Below are 8,593 nucleotides of genomic sequence, written 5' to 3' on the forward strand. Positions count from 1 at the left end.
CAAATACAACACAATGGGTCTTAAAAACACCAGAAAAGGTTGCAAACATATCAGCAAGGGTCTCAACGAAGTTAGAAAGGGTCTCAGTGTTATCAGAAAGAGTCTCAAACAAAACAAAAAGGGTCTCAAAGATGTCAGAAAAAGTCTCAATGTCCTTATGTATATAAGGATGGGTCTCAAATAGGTCAGGAAGACATTCATGTCAGGAAGAGGGTCAAATAAGTCAGGTAAACTTTCTGAAATAGGTAGGAAAGGGTCAAAAACTTGTCAAGATGAGAAGTCAGAAAGAGTCTCAGAAAAAGAAGGAAGTGTTCTAAGCAGAACCATGGCAGTTGGCAAGATCAAGTGCTTTATAAAAGGCAGCAAAAAAGGAGCCAAGAAGAAAGTGATCCAATTTCTAAGAAAGATTGGTATGATGTGAAAGCACCAGCTATGTTCAATTAATAATAAATATTGGAAAAACACTCATGACAAGAACTCAAGGGACCAAAATTGCATCTGTTGGCCTCAAGGTTAGTGTTTTTGAAGTGAACCTTGCTGATCTGCAGAATGATTAAGTTGCATGTAGAAAATTAACGCTAACTACTGAGGATATTCAGAGCAAAGACTGCCTGACTTACTTCCATGGCATGGATCTTATCTGCGCAAAATGTGCTCCATAGTCAAAAAATGGCAGCCCATGATTAAAGCTCATGTTAATGTCAAGACTACCAAAGGTTATTTGCTTCATCTACTCTGTGTTGGTTTTACTAAAAATTGCAACAATCAGATTTGGAACAGCTCTTACACCTAGCACCAACATGTTTGCCAAATCCAGAAGATAATGTAAATCATGACCCTAGAGGTGCAGACAAATGACCTAAAAGCAGTGGCCAATAAATTGATTGCAGACAGTATTGGAAAAGACATAGAAAATGTTTGCTAGTGTATTTATCCACTCCCTGGCATCTTTGTTAGAAAAGTAAAAATGAAGAAGCCCAAGTTTGAATTGGGAAAACTCAGGGAGTTTCATGGTGATGGTAGTAGTCTTGAAAAAACTACTGGGAATGAGGCAGGTGCTAAAGTTGAACAAGCTGATGAATATGAGCCACCAGTCTGAAAATCTGTTTAAAATTCAGGCTTTTAATGGTGACAAAGAAAAAGTCTTATTTGTGACGAAAAAAAGAAGGAAGGATCTCAAACATGTCAAAAAGTGTCTCAGACTGGAAAACTCTCAAATAGTGAGGAGGAGTCTTAGACACCTCAGGAAAGGTCTCAGGCAAGTCAGAAATTGTCTCAACTATGTCAGAAGGAGTCTCAAACAAGTCAAGAAAAATCTCAAATACTTCTTGAAGAGTCTCAACTAAGTTAAGAAGGGTACTAAATAATAAGGAAGTGTCTAAAACAGAAAGGAATAGTTTTGAATAGTCAGAAGAGGGTCAAACACATCAGAAAAAGTCCCAAGCAAGATATGAAAAGTTTCAAATATGTCATAAAGGGCCCCAAATAATCTGGAAGAATCTCAGAAAATTAAGAATGGTCTCAAGTACATCAGGAAGCCCCTCACACAAGTTATAAAAGGTCTCAAACATGTTAGGAAGGGTCTCAAAGTCATTGGGAAGAGTTTTGGATACACCAGGAAGGGACTCATACAAGATGGGTCTCAAATACATCAGGAAGGGTCTCAAATATGTCAATAAAGGTCTTAAGCAGTCAGTAAGAGATTCAAATACATAAGGAAGGGTCACAAACTCATAAGGAAATATTTTAATGACTTTTGAAAGGATCTCACACTGACACTCATAAAGGTTTTCAAAAAAGTCATGGGGGGTAGCAAACAAGTCAGAAAGGACTGTGCACATGGCAGAAGGTGACTTAACATCATTAGTAAGTCTCAATCAGGAATGGTCCCAAATAAGTCAGAAAGTGGCTCAAACAGGCCATCAAGTCAAATATGTTAGTCTCAACCATGTCAGAAAGAGTTTCAAGCAAGTAAATTGTTTCAAATGCAACAAGAAGGCTCTCCAATGGGGTAGAAAGAGTCTCAAAGTCACCGGTATTGATTTTAAGCAGCAATAAAGAGTCTTAAATTCAAGAAGTTTTTGAAACAAGTCAGTAAGAGTTTCAAACAAGCCAAGAAGGAATTGAAACAAAGGAAGAATCTCAAATACACTATGAAAAGTCTCAAATATGTAAGGTATCTTAAACATGTCATGAAGTGTATCACACAAGTTTGAAAAGTTCTCAAAGATCAGAGGAAGGTATCAGGAAGTCTCACATATCTCAAGAAGGGCTTCAAACACAACATGAAGTATCTTAGACATGTCCAGAGGAGTCAAATATGTCAGGAAAGCTATCTAATACATCTGGAAGGGTCTTGAGAAAGTCAGGAAGGGTATAAATGTTATGGGGAAGAATCTTGGTCAGGACAGGTCTCAAACATTTCAGCAAGAATATTATGCAGGTAAGAATGAGTGTCAAACAAGTCAAGCAGGGTGTAAAATATGACGGGAAGGGTCTCAAAGTCATCAGGAAGAGTCTCAAATGGTCAGGAAGGGTCTCAGACAAGTCAGGAAGGGTCTTAAATAATGAGAAAGAAACATTAACATTTCAAGAAGTATCTCAGCCAGGCAGAGAACATCACATATAGTCAGGAAAAGATTTTAATATGTCAGGAAGAGTCTTACACAAGTTAGGAACTTTCTCAATCATGTAAGGAGGAATAAAACAAATCCAGAAAGATCTCACTCAAGTTAGGAAGGGTCTCAAACTGAAAAGAAGATTCTCATTTAAGGCTGGAAGGGTCTGAACATGTCAAGAAGAGTCTCACAGAATTTGGGAAATGTCTCAAGTAAGTCAGAATGATCTGAAATACATCAGGAAGAGTCTGAAACAAATCATGAAATGCTCTAAACAGGTCAGAAAGTCTTTTTTTTAACTATTTTTAAAACAGCTTCACTGAGATATAATACACATACACATACCATATAATCCATCCATTTAAAGTATATAATTTAATGGTTTTTACTATATTCACATACATGTATAACCATCTTCACAGTCAATTTTAGAATATTTTCATTGCTTCAGAAAGAAATTTTATATCCTTTTGCTATCACTTATTCCCTTATTCCCTGTCCCCTGCCCCAGCCCTAACCACTAATCTCATTTCTGTCTCTATAGATTTTCCTATTCTGGACTTTCATGTGAATTGAACCATATAACCTGTGGTCTATTTTGACTGGCTTCTTTCACTTACCTTAATGTTTTCAAGGTTCATCCATGTTGTAGTATTCACCTCTATTGTGCCTCTCAAGTCCTCTATTTCCTTTTTGATCATCTGCCAGTTAGATCTTCTGCCTAATTATTCTATTATTTATTTACTTATTTATTAAAGATTTTATTTATTTATTTGAGAGAGAGAGAGCATGAGCAGGGAGAGGGGCAGAGGGAGAGGAGAAGCAGACTCCCCACTGAGCAGGGAGCCCAATGCAGGGCCTGATCCCAGGCCATGACCTGAGATCATGACCTGAACCAAAGGCAGACGCTTAACTGACTGAGCCACCCAGGTGCCTCTGTTCTATCCATTATTTAATGGGAGCTATTGAAGTCTTCAACTATTATTGTTGACTTGAATATTTCTGCTTTAATGTTTGTCAATTTTTGCTTCATATATTTTGGGTTATTAGGTACATATATATGTTTATAACTGTTATACCTTCCAGATATATTAACCCTTTATCATTATAAAATATACATTTTGGGGGCAAATATATATACATTTGGAGAGCAAATATATCTTTATGCCATTAGATTATGCCATATAATATGCCTCATATTATTATAATCATAATATATGAGTATATTAACCTTCCTATTTACTATTTCTAATTCTCTTCATCTGTTCCTATAGATTTTTGTTACCATATGGTGTCATTTCCTCTGTCCAATACACTTTAGGGACTACCCAGTTCCTTTGTTTTGTTATTGGCAAATATATTTCAATTCCATATGTTATAGGCCCAATAATATTATTACATACATATTACTTTATATAAATGCTTTTAAAATCACTTAAGAGAAGAAAGAAGAAGTATGAATTTATACCATTTTGTATAATTACATAATTACTTTTGCTGGTATTCTCAGTTTTGTTTGTGTGGATTCAAATGGCTGAGGTCACTTACTTTGAACCTGAAGAACTTTCTTTTGCATTTCTTGTAAGGCAGGTGTTCGAGCAATAAATTCTCTCAGTTTTTGCTTATCTGGGAATGTCTTTATTTCATCATTTTTGAACTACATCTAGCTTTGAACATACTGAACATTTTGAACATATCTACCTTTACTAGACATGGGACTCTTGGTAGACATTTTTTTTTTCTTTGAGCACTTTGAATATGTCATCCCACTGCTTTTTGGCTTCTATTGTTTCTGCCGAGAAGTTAACTGTTAATCTTATTGGGGTTTTCTTGTAAACATGAGACATTTTTCTCATGTTGCTTTCAAGATTTTATTCTTGTCTTTGGCTTTCAGTACTTTTACTGTGATATGCCTGTTTGTGGATCTTCAAAGAGATCAAAGTTTATCCTACTTGGAGTTTGCTGAGCTTCCCGGATGTAAAGGATTTCCATCAAACTTAGAAATTTTTCAGACATTATTTTTTTGTTTTTGTTTTTAAAGATTTTATTTATTTATTTGACAGAGAGAGAGAGAGAGAGCACAAGCAGGGGGAGCGAAAGGCAGAGGGAGAGGGAGAAGCAGACTCCCCACTGAGCAGGGAGCCCGACAACATATAGCTGGGTCTTGGTTTTGATCCACTCTGACAATCTATGTCTTTTAACTGGTGCATGTAGACCACTGACATTCAAAGTGATTATTGATATAGTTGGATTGATATCTACCATGTTTGTTACTATTGCCTTCTTCTTTATTTCTATTTTTGTCTTCCACTATTTTTCTGCCTGTGATTTTAACTGAGTGTTTTGTATAATTCCATTTTCTCTCCTTTCTTATCATATTGTCATACTTTTTAAAAATACTTTTTTTTGTGGTTGCCCTAGAGTTTGCAATATACATTTACAGCTAATTCAAATCCACTTTCAAATAACATGATACCACTGCACAGGCAGTGTGAATACATTGTAATAACAAAATAATACCAATTCCTCCCTCCTATCTTTTCTATCATTGCGGTCATTCATTTCACTTACATGTAAGCTTATATAAGTGTATATCTATATATATGCTATATACATAAGCATACATAATCAAATATGTTGTTGATGCTATTTTGAAGAAACTTATTTGTTAGATCAACTAAGAATAAGAAAAAGAAAAGTTTTTATGTTATCTTCACTTATTCCTTCTTTCATGTTTTTCCTTCCTTTATGTAGATTGAGTTTCTGACCTATATTATTTTCCTTCTCTTCAAAGAACTTTTTTTTCTTTTTTAAAGATTTTATTTATTTATTTGAGAGAGAGAGAGACAGAGATAGTGACAGAGCACAAGCAGGGAGGAGAGGGAGAAGCAGGCTCCTTGTTGAGCAGGGAGCCCAATGTGGGGCTCAATCCCAGGACCCTGGGGTCATGACCTGAGTCAAAGGCACATGCTTAACCAACTGAGCCACGCAGGTGCCCTCTTCAAAGAATTTCTTTTAACATTTCTTACAAGGCTGGTCTACTGGCAACAAATTCAATTTCTGTTTATCTGAGAAAGTCTTTATTTCTCCTTCACTCCTTCACTTTATTTCTCCTTCATAATTTTGTAGGGTACATAATTCTAGGCTGGTGTTTTTTTCCTCTCAACACTTTAAATATTTCACTCCACTCTCTTCTTGCCTGCATGGTTCTGAGGACTTTGTTCCTCCATAGGTAAGGTTTTTTTGTCTAATTTTGTTTATGTCTGACTTCTTTCAGGTTTTTTTCTTTATTTTTGATTTTATGTAGTATAAAAATGATATGTGTAGGTGTAGGTTTTTGGGCATTTATCCCGCTTCACATTCTCTGAGCTTGTTGTATCTGTGGTTTAATGTCTGACATTAATTTTGGGGAAATCCTCAGCCATTATTGTTTCAAATATTTCTTATGTTCTTTTTTCTGTTCTCCTTATGATATTCTCATTATGCCTATATTATACTTTTTGTAGTTGTCCTACAGTCCTTGGATATTTTTTTCTTTTTCTTTTTTTTTTTTCCAGTCTCTGTTCACTTTGCTTTAGAGTTTGTTTTTTTTTTTTTTTAAAGATTTCATTTATTTGACAGAGAGAGAAACACAGTGAGAGAGGGAACACAAGCAGGGGCAGAGGGAGAGGGAGAAGCAGGCTTCCCACAGAGCAGGGAGCCCGATGTGGGGCTCGATCCCAAGCAGAGCCAAAGGCAGACGCTTAACGGCTGAGCCACCCAGGCGCCCCTGCGTTAGAGTTTTTAAGGATTCTATTAATATATCCTCTAGTTCATATATTCTTTCCTCAGCCATGTCCAGTCTACTAATAAGCCCAAGAAAGGCATTCTTCATTTTTGTGACCGTGGTTTTTTTTTTCTTTTTATTGTCTAGCATTTTTTTCTGTTTTGTTTTTTTTTCCCCTCAGGATTCCCATCTCTATTCTTTCATTGTTCATCTGTTCTTACATGCTGTCCACTTTATCCATTAGAGCCCTTAGCATTTAATCATAGTTGCTTAAATTCCTGGTTGATAATTCCAACATCCCTGTCATGTCTGGTTCTAATGCTTATTCTGTCACTTCAAACTGTGGTTTTTACCTTTTGGTATGCCTTGTAATTTTTTTTTTTTTAATAGCTGGACATGATGTATTAAGTAAAAGGAACTGTGGCAAATAAGCCTTAGTAATGTGGTGGTGAGGTGTTGGGAGAGGGGAAGCATCGTATAATCCTATGATTAGATCTCAGTCTTTTAGTGACCTTTGTCTCTGGAGTGTGAACTTCACAAGAGTTTCTTTTTTTTCTTTTACCAGAGGTGGAACAGGATGGCTAGAGGGGGCTGGATTTGGTTTTTTCCCTTCTCCCTTAGGTCAGTTAGGCTCTAATAATATCCCAACAGGTTAGGCTCTGGTTAACTAGTTTACCCTGAGGGCAGGCCTTGTTAAGAAGTGCAGAGTGTGGTAGTGTATTTCAAAATGCTCTTTCTTTCCCCTTAACAGAAGCACCAGGGAATATTTCTCCAATATTTACTCTGGGAAACTAGTTGATCTTCTAGAAGTAAATCTCATAATATTGTGGAGATCCCCTTATGTCTGGACCCCCAAAGTTTTTAGCTCTTAGTTGGTTAGGGCTCCTCTACGAAAAATACCACAGACTCGGTGGCTTAAACAACAAACATTTATTTCTCACAGTTCTGGAAGCTGGGAAGCCCAAGATCAAAGTGATGGCAGACTGAGTGAGGTCCTGCTTCCTGGTTCATAGACAGCTGGCTTATCATCATGTCTTCACATTGCGGAAGGGGTGATGGAGCTCTCTGGGGGTCTTTTTTTATAAGGGCAGTCATCCCATTCTTGAGGGCTCCAACCTCATGGTCTAATCACCTCCCAAATGCCCCATTCTAAATGTTATCATATTGGGGATTAGATTTCAACCTACGAATTTTGGGAGAGGACACAAACATTCAGTCTATTACAGTTATCATGCCTTCTTTAAGCATCATTTCCTTTAGTTCTTTGAATATATTTATAATGGCTACTTTGAAGTCTTTGTCTGTTAAATCTGACATTTGGTTGCTCTCACCAGCAGTTTCTGTTGCCTGCTTTTTTCCTGTGTTTGAATGATACTTTTCTATTTCTTTGCATGTCTTGTAATTTTTTGTTGAAAATTGGACATTTTATACAATATATTGTAGCAACTCTGGTACCAGTGCCCCTTCCCCTGGATCTTGTTATTGTTGTTTGTTTATTTGCTTAGTGAGTGGCTGGATTATTTTAGTGAAGTCGATTTCCTCTACAATGTGAAGCCTTTGAGATTGCTCCTCAGAGGGCAAAGTCCTGGTCTCGAGCAGTCAGCCTGGGATGAAAGTGGTTTTAGTAGGGCTCTCTTTCCCTGGTCACACCCAGCTGTTAAGCTCCACTAATTGTTGGATGATTGCTCTATTGCTTTTAACAATACCCTGGGGGCATAAATGGCCCCATAGACTGAATCCTTTAAATTCAGGCTCCTTCGCAGGGATAGGGATTGAGGTCAGTGAGGTTTTTTCCTGACCCTAAGAGGACTATTCTAGCTGTCACTTTCCCTGGTTCTCCCTATAAACAAGCTGGCCTATGGCTTGGCTTATATCTCTAATGAAACTTACCAGTCTCCTGATTGCTTTCCACCAAAACCTCCATTGTTTTTTAGAGATTTCGGAGGCTTGAATTTCCCCACACTAATGCTTCAAATCAAGTTAGTTCCTTTGGGAAGAACTTAAGAGCTCTCAGAGCCTGTCTATCCCTCAGGGAAAAATTTATGAGTCATGGCTCCCGAGCTGGGGGCAGGGACAGTGGCATACTTTCCGAGTGATAAGCCTGCTTTAGGAGCTGGGCACTGAGCAGGGTGGTAGCCTCTGGTCTTAATTTCTCTCCTCCTGCATGAAAACTCTACCCTGTGAGCAAGCTGGGGTAAGAGTGATCAGG

The 8,593-nt window shown here is 37.4% G+C and overlaps 1 pseudogene; it reads left to right on the forward strand.

Annotated features, from left to right (window-relative positions):
- Positions 1 to 325: 325 nt before the first annotated feature.
- Positions 326 to 1,111, forward strand: LOC118538143 (small ribosomal subunit protein eS1 pseudogene; annotated as a pseudogene).
- Positions 1,112 to 8,593: the final 7,482 nt, after the last annotated feature.

This window comes from Halichoerus grypus, chromosome X (genome assembly GCF_964656455.1).
Source record: "Halichoerus grypus chromosome X, mHalGry1.hap1.1, whole genome shotgun sequence".
NCBI classification, from domain to species: Eukaryota; Metazoa; Chordata; class Mammalia; order Carnivora; family Phocidae; genus Halichoerus; species Halichoerus grypus.